Raw genomic sequence first — 13,993 nt, forward strand, 5'->3', positions numbered from 1 at the left:
AGAGGAGTATGGCAAGCTAACAAGGAGCCAGCTGGCTGAGATGTGCCAGGCTAAAGGACTGGTACATGCCAACCTGACTAAAGCAGACATGATTGCAGCTTTAGTCACAGCTGCATCGCAGAATAACAACCAGGAGGACAATCAGACTGGCCTTGTAGATGTACAACTCTCAGAAAATGGACAGCTCAACCTTTCCACACAGGACTTAAAAATCCATCTGGAGTTAAAGAGACTTGAGCTAAAGGCCAAACATTTGGAAATAGAGGAAGCAGAGATACTGAGGCATCTAGAGACTGAGGAAAATGACAAACTGCAAAGTCTGAAGGCTGAGGAAAATGAGAAACTGCAATACCTGGAAGCTGAGGAGAAGGAGAGGCAGAGACAACATGAAAATGAGATGCTGACTCTTCACCAGAGGCATGGAGATAATGGGGAAGGGAGTAACTGAACCCCAGAAGCAACAAAGGTCAGTAAATTTCTTCCACAATTAACAGAGGGGGATAATTCTGGTAGTTTCATTCATATGTTTGAAAGGGTATGTAATCAGTATAATGTTGACCATGGGCTCAGGGTACAGTTCTTGACCTGCTTACTCCATCGTAAAGCTGTAACTGTAATTTCTAAACTGTCTGATACTGATTGTTTAAATTATAATGTTGTAAAGAAGTGTCTTTTAGAATGTTTTAAGTTAACACCTGAAGTTGATAGGAAAATGTTTCTGGAGCATAGACACAAGGCAAGTGTGTGTATATGTTGCTAAGCTAAGCACTTATTCTCATAGGTGGATGAGTGGATGTTAGGTCACCACTTTGGAAGGGCTGACAGACTGGTGAGGGAACAAGCCCTTAGCACTTTGGCTGATGACAAGAGAATCTGGTTAGCTGATAGACAATGCACTACTGCAGATGAGTTGGGGAAGAATAGAGACCTATACCTAGCAAGCAGGGCATCACTGCACAGAAAAGGGACACCCGGTGCTGCTCATGGGTGTATGGGAATCCATAGTGGCCAGCCCAGACTGCCCAACACAGTCTGCCAGTAGCAGGGGAATCCACTAGTCCAGGTACATGTCCAGGACCAAGAGTTAAATGTTTTAAATGCAACCAATGAGGCCATGTAGCATATAGATGTCCATGGAGACAAGGTGGGGAACAAAAGGTGGGAGAGCCAGTAAGTGGGAATGACAAAATGCCAGCAGTAAGTTGTCTCAAGACAACAAGGGTACCAAACTACCACAAGAGGTTATATCCTATCTTAGTGAATGGGAAAGTGGCCATGGCTAAGAGGGACACAGCCTCTAACCTAACCACTGCGAAGCCTGCAGAGGAGCACTACTTGCTTGGGCAGCCTACTCCAGTCAGAGCTTTAGTAGGGGCCACATTCAAAATACCATTGGCTACAGTTCAACTTGACTGGGAGGGTGGAAAAGGAAGCAAGCAAGTAGGTGTGTTTGAGGATATCCCTGCAGATGTCCTGATAGGGAATGATTTTGATAATGCAGCTTCCTCCGTGCATGCAGTTGCATGCATTTAGGCTTGGAGACAAGCATGTGGATCTAGCAGCCTGGGAGAGTCTCAGACAGACTGCAGACTTGAAGCCAGGACTGGTGAGGTGCTTACTTCAGAGAGAGAGCTACCCTGTAGCAGTGAGACTGAAGGTGAGCCACAACTGCTGGTGGGTACTGATGCTCCCCTGGACAGAGTGACTGCAAGGGCAGAAGTGAGTAGTAGTACCCAGGCTGACAGTGAGATACCACTATCAGAGGATGCCAGACTACCTGTGGAAAAGAAGCTGGGAAGGGTTACAAAGACAGAGTTGAGACAGGCTCAGCTCTCAGACTATACATTACAAGGCCTGAGGGAGGTAGTTAGTGAGACACTTGATTCTCAATGGAAGGGGGAAGCTGTTTACTGGGACAAAGAGTTACTCTATAGAGAGTGGACTCCTGAGGGAGTGCTAGAGGGTGAGAGAATACAGCAGTTGGTAGTGCCCAGAGCCTACCATCTGGCACTTCTATCAATAGCCTATGGTATTCCCTTTGCAGGTAATATGGGCATAAAGCATACAAAGAAATGTATTATGCAGATGTTCTATTGGCCTGGGATTTCCAGAGATGGAACAGGGTACTGCAGGACCTGTGAGCAGTGCCAAAAGGTAGGCAAGGCAGGAGACAAGGTGAAAGTTCCTTTGATGCTTTTGCCTGTGATTGAGGAGCCATTTCAGGGGGTATCTGTGAATATTGTGGGGCCTTTGTGTACCCCAAGTTCCACAGGGAAAAGTATATCCTAGTGGTAGTAGATTAAGCTACTAGATAGTCTGAAACAGTGGCTCTGTCCTCCATTGAGGCAGAAAAGGTGGCAAATGCTTTGTTAGAGATTTTTAGCAGGGTAGGTTTCCCAAAGAAATACTGACTGACAGAGGTGCCAATTTCATGTCAGACCTGCTGGCTTGTCTGTGGATGCACTGTGGGGTGAAGCACCTAAAGACCACCTCTACCTTCCCCAGACTAATGGTTTTGTTGAGAGGTTAAACTCTAGACTCAAGACAATACTAGGGGCATTTGCAGATCAGTTTAAGGAGGAGTGGGACAAATATTTGCTCCATCTGTTGTTTGCTTACAGAGAGATGCCCGAGGAATCCACAGGTTTTTCACCATTTGAGTTGTTGTAATGGCATAGGGTAAGGGGACATCCAGATTATGGGTATAGTATTCTCATCCTAAGGGGTGGTGAAAGCCACACACACTCTGGCTAGGCTTATAAATGCCCTAGGGCAGATAGCCTAGTATGAACCTATGAACCTATAAACCTATGAAACCTTACCATGATAGGAAGGCTCTTGTGCTGAGTATTTGCAATGGATGGCCAGAGGAACCTGAGGGGATCTGGTGAGTGATCTCCTCAGTGAGGCTTGGACTGACACCTCAGTGGAAAGGGTAGCAATGTCCCAGCAGCTATCCCCTACCTAGGTTTGAGAAATCCAAGCAGTGCTACAGAAGTTTGGGGACATGTTCACTGGGAAACCAGGGCACACCCATGTGATACAGCACCATGCAGATACAGTACCCCAAAGGCCTGCTAAGCATGCCTCTTATAGGGTGCCTGAGAAAGTCAAACAGACTCTGAGGGAGGAAATACAAAAAATGTTGTAACTACGGGTAATTCAGCAGTCTAGCAGTCCCTGGGACTCCCCAGTGGTGCTGGTACCAAATAAGGATGGCAACACCAGGTTCTGTGTGGACTACAAGACATTAAATAGTCACACAGAGTCAGACGCTTATCCCATGTCTAGGACAGATGAAGCCCTAGAGCAACTTGGTGGGGCTAAATATCTTACCACTATTGATGTTACCAAGGGTTGCTGGCAGATGCCCTTGACTCCTAGTGCTAGAGATGGGTCAGCCTTTGTGACTCCTTTTGGCTTATATGAGTTCACGAAGATGCCCTTTGGGATGGAAAATGCCCCAGCAACTTTCCAGAGGTTGGTAGATTGTATACTAGCAGGAGCAAGAGATTTTGCCCTTGCTTACCTAGATGATATTGCCATCTACAGCCATTCCTGGCAAGAGCACATTCAGCATGTCAGGGAGGTGCTGGGCAGACTACAGAGGGCAGGTTTGACCATTAAGCCCAGCAAATGTCAGGTGGATATGGCAGAGATCTCCTACCTGGGACATAGAGTAGGGAGTGGTAAGATCAGGCCAGGACCTGCCAAAGTGGAAGCCATTCAGGCATGACTTGCCCCTGTTACCAAAAAGCAGATGAGGGCACTCTTAGGGACAGCAAGGTACTAAAGAAAGTTTGTCCACAGTTATAGTACCATAACTGCTCCCCTCACAGATCTGACAAGGAGAAACAAGCCAGGTATGGTAGTGTGGGCCCCAGCATGTAAGAATGCATTCCAGAAGCTTAAAGGAGCTTTGGGAGGACCCCCTGTGTTAGCCAGTTGAGATTACAGAAAATAATTTGTTGTGTAGGTGGATGCTTCAAACCATGGTGTGGGGGCTGTACTTAGCCAGGTTTCCTCAGAGGGAGAAGTGCACCCAGTGGTATCTCTCAGTCATAGACTCCAACCCAGGGAGGAATGTTATGCAGCTGTAGAAAAGGAAAGCCAAGCCATAGTGTGGGCACTGCAGAAATGTCAGCCTTATCTGTATGGAAGGAAAATCACTGTAGTTACAGACCACAATCCCTTAACATGGCTACATCAAGCCATCCAGCAAAATACCAAGTTACTAAGGTGGAACCTAGGGTTACAAGCATATGATATGACAGTGCAGCAACGCAGTGGGGTTAGCAATGCCAACACAAATGGGCTCTCAAAACAGGGAATGGGATAAGGTATTCCCAGATAGGTTCAACATTCTCAAGCAATGTTTCTCAAGAGTCACTTGACAAACTAGCTTGAGTTTTCATGGGGAGGGGGACTGTGACACTGCCAGCCCAGCTATCTGGAATTTTGTAAATAATCTTATGTCATTAGTGAATGATAACATGATTCATATGCTTGTCTTACAAATGTAAGAGAACTATATATGTGTATATTAAACTACTGGAGTAGAAGTGTGTGTTGAGCAGGATGTGTCCACAGTGTATCCTACTGGAAAAGAACAGAAATGTATATAAACTATATAAATTGTGCAAATGTATGTTTTAATAGTAAAAGCTGGAACATACAGAGTTAACTTACAAAACATCAAGAAAATAAATTGAAATTAAAGTGTGTTATCTCTCATTTTCAGTGAAGCAGACACAATGTCTAGAGCTAGGGGGTTTTCTATTGTCTTGAAGAGAAGTAATTGCTAGGTCTAAAATGTAAATGTTTAATTGTTTTATGACTTCCAGTTCTCAGAAAACATCTGGGAGATGTGTATATTTAACCTAGAGATGTTAGTTATCCTGGAAACTGAAGGCAGGTGACAAAGAGTGATGCCATCCAAGCTGACCCAGCAGTAATTTTTGATATTAATTTAAGAAATCTCTCAGAGAGAGACTTTGCATATTGTGTTTTGTCTTGGACCTAGCAAGAATATCCACTCATCTGCATTTGCCTTGCTCTGTAAGTAAGACTTAGGGCATAGTATCTCTGTGTTAGATATAGTTAGGAATATAGTAAAGATTAGTTTATATGTTTTGTGTATTTATTTGAGGCTGTCCTGCAATGTTGTTTTAAAATATTTCCTGTGATTCTGAACTCTGACGTAACTGTGTTTGTTTTCTGAACATTGTCTTGTTTTTTTATTATTTATTATTAAACATATTTAAACTTATCTTTGTGGCTAATATTCGTTATACATATTTAAGCTCTTAGAATACTTGTGTATGTATCTGGTGACACTGTATAGGCCACTCCTAAATAGCTGTGCAAGTCTTAGTTACACTTACCATGTGAGTAAGAGTAACATTACACAGAAGGATTGGTCACCCTTTGTAAGGGCCTTCTTGTAGCTGATTATGAGGGGTTGGTGGCAGTGATAACTACCTTATAGTCTGGGCAGGAGGGGGAAAAACAAATAAACCTGTGCCAGCCATCCCTAGGTGTGTGTTTGTTTGTATGTAAATCAAATCTCAAAGTGTGTATGTGTGACAGCTACTTGAGCAGGGACATACAGCACCCTATAGCTCTGCCAGTGGGAAGTCTTACTGGGGATCTGGAGAAAGAGGGAGAAACCAGCCCCAGACTGACTGTGATCTCTGTGTGCTCTTAAGGGAAACTGTACTTTACTGTGTGTGTACTTGTCATCCTCCCATGGTGTACATCCCTCACCATTGCCAGTGGTGAGGATTGAGGCTTCTTGATTACTGGACCAGTGCACAGGTGTCACACTAGACATCTGACATCAGAAGGGGTAGAGGCTGACTACAGTATCATGCTGTCAAGTAAACTGATGGGAGAGTTGGTATGGTTATATTTGGAGCAATATGAGGGTTATTATGTAGTAAACATAACTTAATCCCTAGACAGTTCATTGACAGTGCAAGATGTAGTGAGAGTGTTTAAGGTATAACACAATAAAATGCAGGAGAATCAATGGACAATGAGCTGTAATGTTTCTTAAAAACAAATGGACAATCAATTGTAATATTCACACCAAATGTGGTTGCACAAAAGGAAAACTTGTATAAACAATTTTAATATTTTCTGTACAATATTGTGAGACATAACTCCAAGTAATAGGGATAGGTGCTCGTGTTGGCAAGTACTAAGGCAAATGGAAAAGGATGTACAATGTTAATGTTGTCAAAATAATATGGTGATATATGACTTACATTGTAGTCAAAGTGCCACAAGATTTGCAAAAAATATTTTATAGCATGCACAGTTCCTGTTGCTGTAGTAGTGCAGAGCAATAGTTGAGGAGCACTCACTGGCTACTGTGTAGAATACATTAGTGAAGTCATGCATGCAACACAGCATTCAGCACTGAGCTATATAACAAAGTAAATATACAACCAGGCAGCTAATCAATACAATTGGTGCTAGCAAGCTGATATCACTTTGAATGTTAGAATATGCTTGCTCTCTTCTCTCACAAGCAAAACATCAATTAGTTAAGTAGAAAATACAACTATCCAGCACACCGTTAAATTATGACCACACACTCACTTCATGTGCATTTTATTTTTAAAAAGAAGCCATTTCTATGGTATGCGGCATTCAGTGGCTTGAAACAATTAAGCTATTAAACCTGATGCAACATAGTATACTTTGTAATCGGACAGATATAACAAGGTACACATGTGCTTATTTTCATAGATTCATAAATATTCCAAGGCCAATGAGTTCATAGGTTCATAGGTTCATACTAGGCTATCTGCCCTAGGGCATTTATAAGCCTAGCCAGAGTGTATGTGGCTTACACCACCCCTTAGGATGAGAATACTATGCCCTTTTAGGGTTTAGTTTACTATGCCTCTGTCTAGTAGTGACACAGAGATGACCCCCGGGGTAAACCTATGATCTCCCATCCACTCGTCGAGATTTCTCTTGAATAGAGTCAGTGAGGAGCTCTGCCTAACATGGACTGGGATTCTGTTCCAGAGTGTAGGGAGCCTCTGGGTTATGAATCTGTCCCTCCAGCATGTCCTATTTATTTCTGTGTTGAGGTTTAAGTCACTTGTTCTCGTGGCTCTGATGGATTTGGATTTTCTGAGGTGGAGCATGTCCATTAATTCAGGATTGCACATGGCCTTGTACGTCAGGCACAGATCACCTCTGAGTAGGCGGTATGCGACTGAATAGAGCTGGAGTTTTTTCAGTCGGGCAGCATATGACATATGTTTAAGACCTTTTATCCTCTTGGTGAGGAACTTTTGGGGTCTTTCCAACTGCTGCAGGTGTCGGGTGAGATACATCCCAAATGGGGCATTGTACTCAGTCATTGGCCTGATAATAGAAGAGTACAGGGGCACAATGACCTCTCTTGATCTAGATGTGAAACCCTTCATGATAAGGTGGGCAATATAGAAGGTCTTCCTAACCACTTTGGAAATGTGAGTGTCAAATGAGAGGTTACTGTCAGCCTGGGTCCCTAGGTCCCTGATTACCTCTTCCGTACTTAATGGATTACCACCTATGTGGTAATTTGTCGGTACCTTGTTTTTCCCAAAGGGTATGACTATACATTTTTTGGCGTTCAGCTTAAGGCCATGGCTCTGTCACCAATTATCTGTTTCTATGAGGCCTCTCTGAAGGATGTTTGTGTCCGCTGGAGTATCAATTATGGCGCCCAGTTTGCAGTCATCTGCGATCATTCATGATCATTCATGTCCACCTGGTACCCTCCCTCATGTTGCAACTCCTTTCTCCAGGTGGACATACCAGTCAATCCCGGAGTAAACTGGAAGATGCCCACACAGACATTCAGTTTATATTTAACGAAAGATAATGAGTTGCATTTAACATGCAGGGGGATTTTATTCAGGAGGTTAGGAGGTGCTGGGTTATAAACCTGTCCCTCTACAATGTCTTATTCATCTGCTGGTGAACATTTAGGTCATTGGTTCCAGTACTGGAGGAGATATTATAAATCGTAGGTCCAAGACATTCAGTTCTCAAATGGTATGGTAAGTGAGACAAACATCTGCCTCAAAAGTGTATAACACACTAAACAAAGGGATAGAGCTTCCTGAGAAAGTTGTAGAGAAAAATGCAAAGACATATCTTATAGTGCTTGCTGACTGTCATCATTAAAGCATTTATTGAACATATCAGTGCCACCTTATTTAGAAATATATTGGCATTCCCCTATGTGCTATTTTAGACATGAGGCACATGTTGGCTGGTGCAAGCAAGTAACAGACAATAAATTGAACTAAATGGATCAGAGTCAACTGGTATTTATGAAAGAGTGAGATTCTGCTAAGGGGGAGTTGAAATTGGAGAAAAAGGGCAGTCAAAATGGTAGTAAAAGGGTGATGGTGATAAGAGAAAAGAAAGAGATCACTTAGCAGGGTTGCAAAAAATGTTATGCTAGAGATTTTGTTAAAGGGCAAGTGGAAAGGGGGAAATAAAAGACTAAGGGCTTACTAGAAAATAAGTATGACTTTTATGATGAAATCATTGAAAACATATCTTTTTAAACTTCAACTGGTTGTCAGAAAATTCTAGAAATTACACTGAGACAACAGAAATAACAAAGAATTGCTGTAGGCTTCAAAAAAGAGAACATGACTACTTTTTGTAGGGCTCTAAGGTAATAGTGAAAACATATTATAAGTTTTATATTATCAACGGTTGTATTACTGACAAAATGTGTTACATAAATAAGTTTGTGTGTGTATGAATGAGGGGGAGAGAAAATTATATATTTACAATGTTTGAAGCTGCCTAACGTTACTGGAGTAGATCGAGCAGGAATGCTGAACCCATTATCACAGGAAGTGTTAGAGTAAGTTTAATAAACAAGGTGGCGAATACATTGTATTGATGGTATTGCAACAGAGTTTTTGGTTGTCCATAAATAATAAAAGAATCCATTGCATGCTTATGAAATTTAATAAAATTTTAGAGACGAGGGATAAAACTCGCTTGGAATGAAGTGATGGTGACTATTTTTGCCAGAAGAGGGAACCTGCCCATGTTTGGCTTCTTCACAGAGGCATAAACAATATTAAACTGCATCTATATATTTATTGATTGAGTGATTTATTAGCATTTCATTACTCAGAAGGTCCGAATTGGTAGATGCCCATTGTCAATGGAGGCCCAAGAAAAAAAAGCTTCAAATTATTACAAAAACATTTTAAGAACATTACTTTTACAATCTTCAAAAATAATACAAAGCCCTCTATAGTTTAAATAATTATACCAGATTAGACATTAAGTAAAAACATTGGTTAAAAACAGATACAACTTATATGACCATGATTTAATACTATTTTATATATTTTTATAACAAAGAGGTTGGAAAATATGTTCTGCAACTGATAGATAATAATCAGTGCAGATTTACAGAGAAGGATAACAGACATTTGATAATATTTTAAAAACTGAGACACTGATGAAGGTTGTACATATAAAGTATGAGAAATTAGTGACTGGGAGCCTCAGTGCTGAAAAGGTTTCCAAAAAGGTACATCGGTTTTACTTAACTCAGATACATTTATAATTTGGTTTTACAAATCAGTTTACAGACTTAATAATAACTATTTTATAATAAACAGAGTAAATGTTCTTGTTGGATTGTCTTTTCCCCAGATTCTCAAAAGCTTGCTTGGAGTGCAAGATTGGTGCAGGAGCTCAAGCAGGCAATATGTCTGGCGTGCACAAGCACTCCTGTACTAATCTTGCACTGACTAAGCCCTGGTATGCAAATCACCCCATTTGCAGGTGAAATCCATGCAAATGAGGTGATTTTGCAATCCAGAAAGCTTGCAACAGTCCGTGCAAGACTAGTGCTATCTGCAGAAATGTACTCGGTTACTAACTGAGTACATTTCTGCAAAATCCAGAATGGAGCTGTGACAGCCCCAAATAAAGGCTGCATATCATGTAGTAAGCATGCCAATAGACAGGTATAAGGCCATTGGTATTGAAAAAAAAAAATAAATACAAAAATCAACTTTTATTTTTTTGTTTTAGCCAATCTCGGCTTTTTAAGCTTAGGGCAGCGGCGCGCAAACGGGATTAGGAGGAAAATAATAAAATAAACCTAAAATAAACAGTCTAACTAAAACCACTATTCTGCCATGCAAGTCAGTGGCAGGCAGGAGACAACCTGGCCAGTGAGTAGTGGTTGCTAAGGGGGGAGGCTCAGTGTAAGACATGCATTACCAGGCAATCTTATGCAAATGAGGGGAAGGATAGTGAATCCCAGTTTTCCCCAGCATGTGAGTCAGGTCCCAACAGTGTAAGAATAGGAATAGCTTGGTTCAAGGCTAGGAGTTAGGTGACATCATGGGGGGGGGGGGGTCTGCCAGGCATACTGTAAGCAGATTGGAGCCCTGTGGCTCAGGTTTGCTCCTAGCTTAGCACAGCTAACCTAGGGGGTGTGTCTAAACCTGCCTAGCACTCTTTACAAAATCTAAGTGGGTGCGTTTTACAGGAAGAAAAAAGAAGTTAAACCAGGAAATAGCAGCAGTGTGCACATTTGAGCACTCTGTATGCTCTGCATGTACACGGGCTTAAACAGGAAGGCAATGGGAAGGGAAAACAGCAGTAGGAAGGTAATCAAGGAGAACTAGCTGAGCTGGCAGGTGAAATGTATCAGAATCAGCCAATTACACAGGCAGCAGATCAGCCCAGCCCAGACCACTACTATAAACTAAGCAAACAACTTCCCTTCTGGATTTTCCCACACTTTACACCACCAGTGTAAACAAGCGGGGAACTTTTAACACTCAAAACAGCAAAATGATAGGGGCTGCAGTAGCTATCATACAACTTGTGGAAGAGGTTGAGGGTGGTGAGGATGTGAATGCTGTCAACCAACCCACAGTGAGGAGACGGAGAAGAGCGTGCAGACCCAGGTTAACCTACCAGGGGCTCATGAACTGGAGATAGTGGAGCTACAGGGTGGACAGGGACCTCCTACAGCAAATTGTTGAGCTGTGCTGACCACACCTGACAAACAGAACTAACAGAGGGGAACCCATCCCAGTGGATACCAAGATATGTGTAGGCCTAAGAATAATAGCCACAGGTACCTTCCAAAGGCCAACTGGGGATATGATGGGGATTTCACAGGCATCAGCATCCATGTACTCCACCAGTTCCTGGATGCCATGTCAGCACATGTCGGTGAGCACATATATTTCCCCAACACCCATGAGGCATTGGCCAGCAAGATGCAACTGTTTCACCAAAAAGCAGAATACCCTGAGGTATTGGGTGCTATAGACTGCATGCACATATGCATCAAAGCACCACCCGGTGAACGGGGTAGGGTCTACATCAACCACAAGGGCTTCCCCTCCATCAACTGCCAGGTCGTGTGCAATGCCCAGGGCATAATAATGAATGTGTGTGCTGGCTGCCATGGAAGCTATCACGATTCCCACATCTGGCATCTGACGCAGCTGTACCAGAGATTTGCCAATGGGGACATCCCTCACAGTCACCTACTGGGGAATGCTGGATACGCAATGGAGCCGTGGCTGATGACACCCATCAGAAATGCACACACACCTGAACAAGAACTCCATAATGAGGCACACGCACAGACCAGAATTATAGTAGAGAGTGTGTATGGGATGCTCAAGTCATGGTTTCAGTGCCTGGACACATCCGATGGAGCCTTGCAGTACTTACCAACTACATGTACCCACATTGTCCTTGCATGTGCCATGCTACACAATATGATCCTATGGAAACAGCTGCAGCAAGAACAGCACAGGGCAGGGCCACACAGCCCCCCACCATTGCCAAGGCCTGCACAGGCACAGAGTGACTCGGTGGAGGAACAACCTGAGCCTGCCCCAGTATGCAGAAGGAGGCATGCCCAGTATGCCTTGGCCTTGGCAAAGAGGCAACACTTAGAACATACAGACACAGGAGGGACCCAGGGAATAACACCAGACACAGGAGGGACCCAGGGAATAACACCTCTTTCTGATTCTCGCATACAGTAAAAGGGATGCCAAACATTACACTACCTGTGCCTAGCCATGTGTAGGGAGTGTACTATGTGCATCCAACATAGGCAGCCCTGCAGCACCACCCTCAATACTGGGACACCCACACGGTAAGTGACTGACACATGCCAGTTGGGGGGGGTCACATACCCAACAACAATCACAGCCAGCAGGACAGGTGTAGACAAACACAAACAAAGGCTGTGCTATGGCCTCTGAATGAGGCCTATGGGTAACCCCCCCCCAGCCTAAACAGACAGACTACAGCAGGTCAGGCAGTGGGATGTCAGTTCTGAAGGGTAGGAAGTCAGAAACTATGTAGGTAATTAAAAGCTAAGATCTGTAGTACACTGGTATGCCTCTCACCAGCACGATAGGTAAGACTACAGACTGAAATGGAGTAACCAACATAACAGTACAGTCCTAGCAAATGTGTAGAAGTGTCAGGTGTGCCCCCATCTGACGTAGAAATGTAGTGACAGTCAGGTGTGCCCCACCCCCAAGCCTGTGTAGAAACGTAGAAATAGTCAGGTGTGCCCCCCCATCCGATGTAGAAATGTATTCACAGTCAGGTGCGCCCTGCCCCCAATCCTGTGTAGAAACGTAGAAATAGTCAGGTGTGCCCCCATCCTATGTAGAAATGTAATAACAGCCAGGTGTTCCCCCCCAATCCTGTGTAGAAATATAGAAATAGCAGGTGTGCCCCCCCTATCCCACGTAGAAATATATTAACAGTCAGGTGTGCCCCACACAATCCTGTGTAGAAATGTAGAAATATTCAGGTGTGCCATCCTACGTAGAAATATAGTAACAGTCAGGTGTGTCCCCCTAAACCTGTGTAGAAATAGTTAGGTGTGCCCCCCATCCTACATAGAAATATAGTAACAGTCAGGTGTGCCCCCCCCACAATCCTGTGTAGAAATGTAAAAATAGTCAGGTGTGCCCCTCCCCATCCTACATCAAACTATATTAACAGTCAGGTATGCCCCCCATAATCCTGTGTAGAAATGTAGAAATAGTCAGGTGTGCCCCCCATCCCACGTAGAAATATATTAACAGTCAGGTGTGCCCCCCCCACAATCCTGTGTAAAAATGTAGAAATAGTCAGGTGTGCCCCACCCCATCCTACGTAGAATTATAGTAACAGTCAGGTGTGCTCCCCCAAACCTGTGTAGAAATGTAGAAATAGTCAGGTGTGCCCCCCATCCTATGTAGAAGTATAGTAACAATCTGGTGTGCCCCCCACTCCTGTGTAGAAATGTAGACATAGTCAGGTGTCCCCCCATCCTACATAGAAATATAGCAATAGTCAGATTTGACCCCCTACAATCCTGCATAGAAATGTAGAAATAGTCAGGTGTGCACCCCCCCATCCCACGTAGAAATATAGTAACAGTCAGGTGTGCCCCCAATCCTGTGTAGAAATGTAGAAATAGTCAGGTGTGCCCCACATCCTATGTAGAAATATAGTAACAGTCAGGTGTGCCCCCCCAATCCTGTGTAGAAATGTAAAAATAGTCAGGTGTGCCCCCCCATGCTATGCACAAATGTAGTAACAGTCCATGCCAAATGATCAACGGATACCCTGCAGAGACAGCATGCTACCTGTAGGTGTACAACACAAAGGTCAGCACTGCAGTACAGACTACCTGGACTCGATCCACACAGTCAATACAGATGGCCATACTGGGCATGCCCACACACTTAGAGTAATGAAGGCAATGCCAGTCAACAACATACTGAAAGGTCATACTGGGCATGCTCACACAAACACATGAAGGCCATGTCTGTAAACACTAGTGGACCAGACATATCTGGCAGCCACAGATGTTAGTGCAGACACTCCTTACTATACACCACTCATGCTTTGCACACACAGTGGATAGGAATACAGGCATATTTGTAAGGACAACAAACTA

The 13,993-nt window shown here is 43.5% G+C and overlaps 1 protein-coding gene across 1 annotated transcript in view; it reads right to left on the reverse strand.

Annotated features, from left to right (window-relative positions):
- LOC122792265 (probable beta-D-xylosidase 5) overlaps window positions 1-13,993 on the reverse strand; it is a 970,913-nt gene that overhangs the window by 930,860 nt on the left and 26,060 nt on the right. The window lies entirely within an intron of this gene.

The sequence above is a fragment of the Protopterus annectens genome, chromosome 1.part2 (genome assembly GCF_019279795.1).
Source record: "Protopterus annectens isolate FY-2018-M chromosome 1.part2, PAN1.0, whole genome shotgun sequence".
NCBI classification, from domain to species: domain Eukaryota; kingdom Metazoa; phylum Chordata; order Ceratodontiformes; family Protopteridae; genus Protopterus; species Protopterus annectens.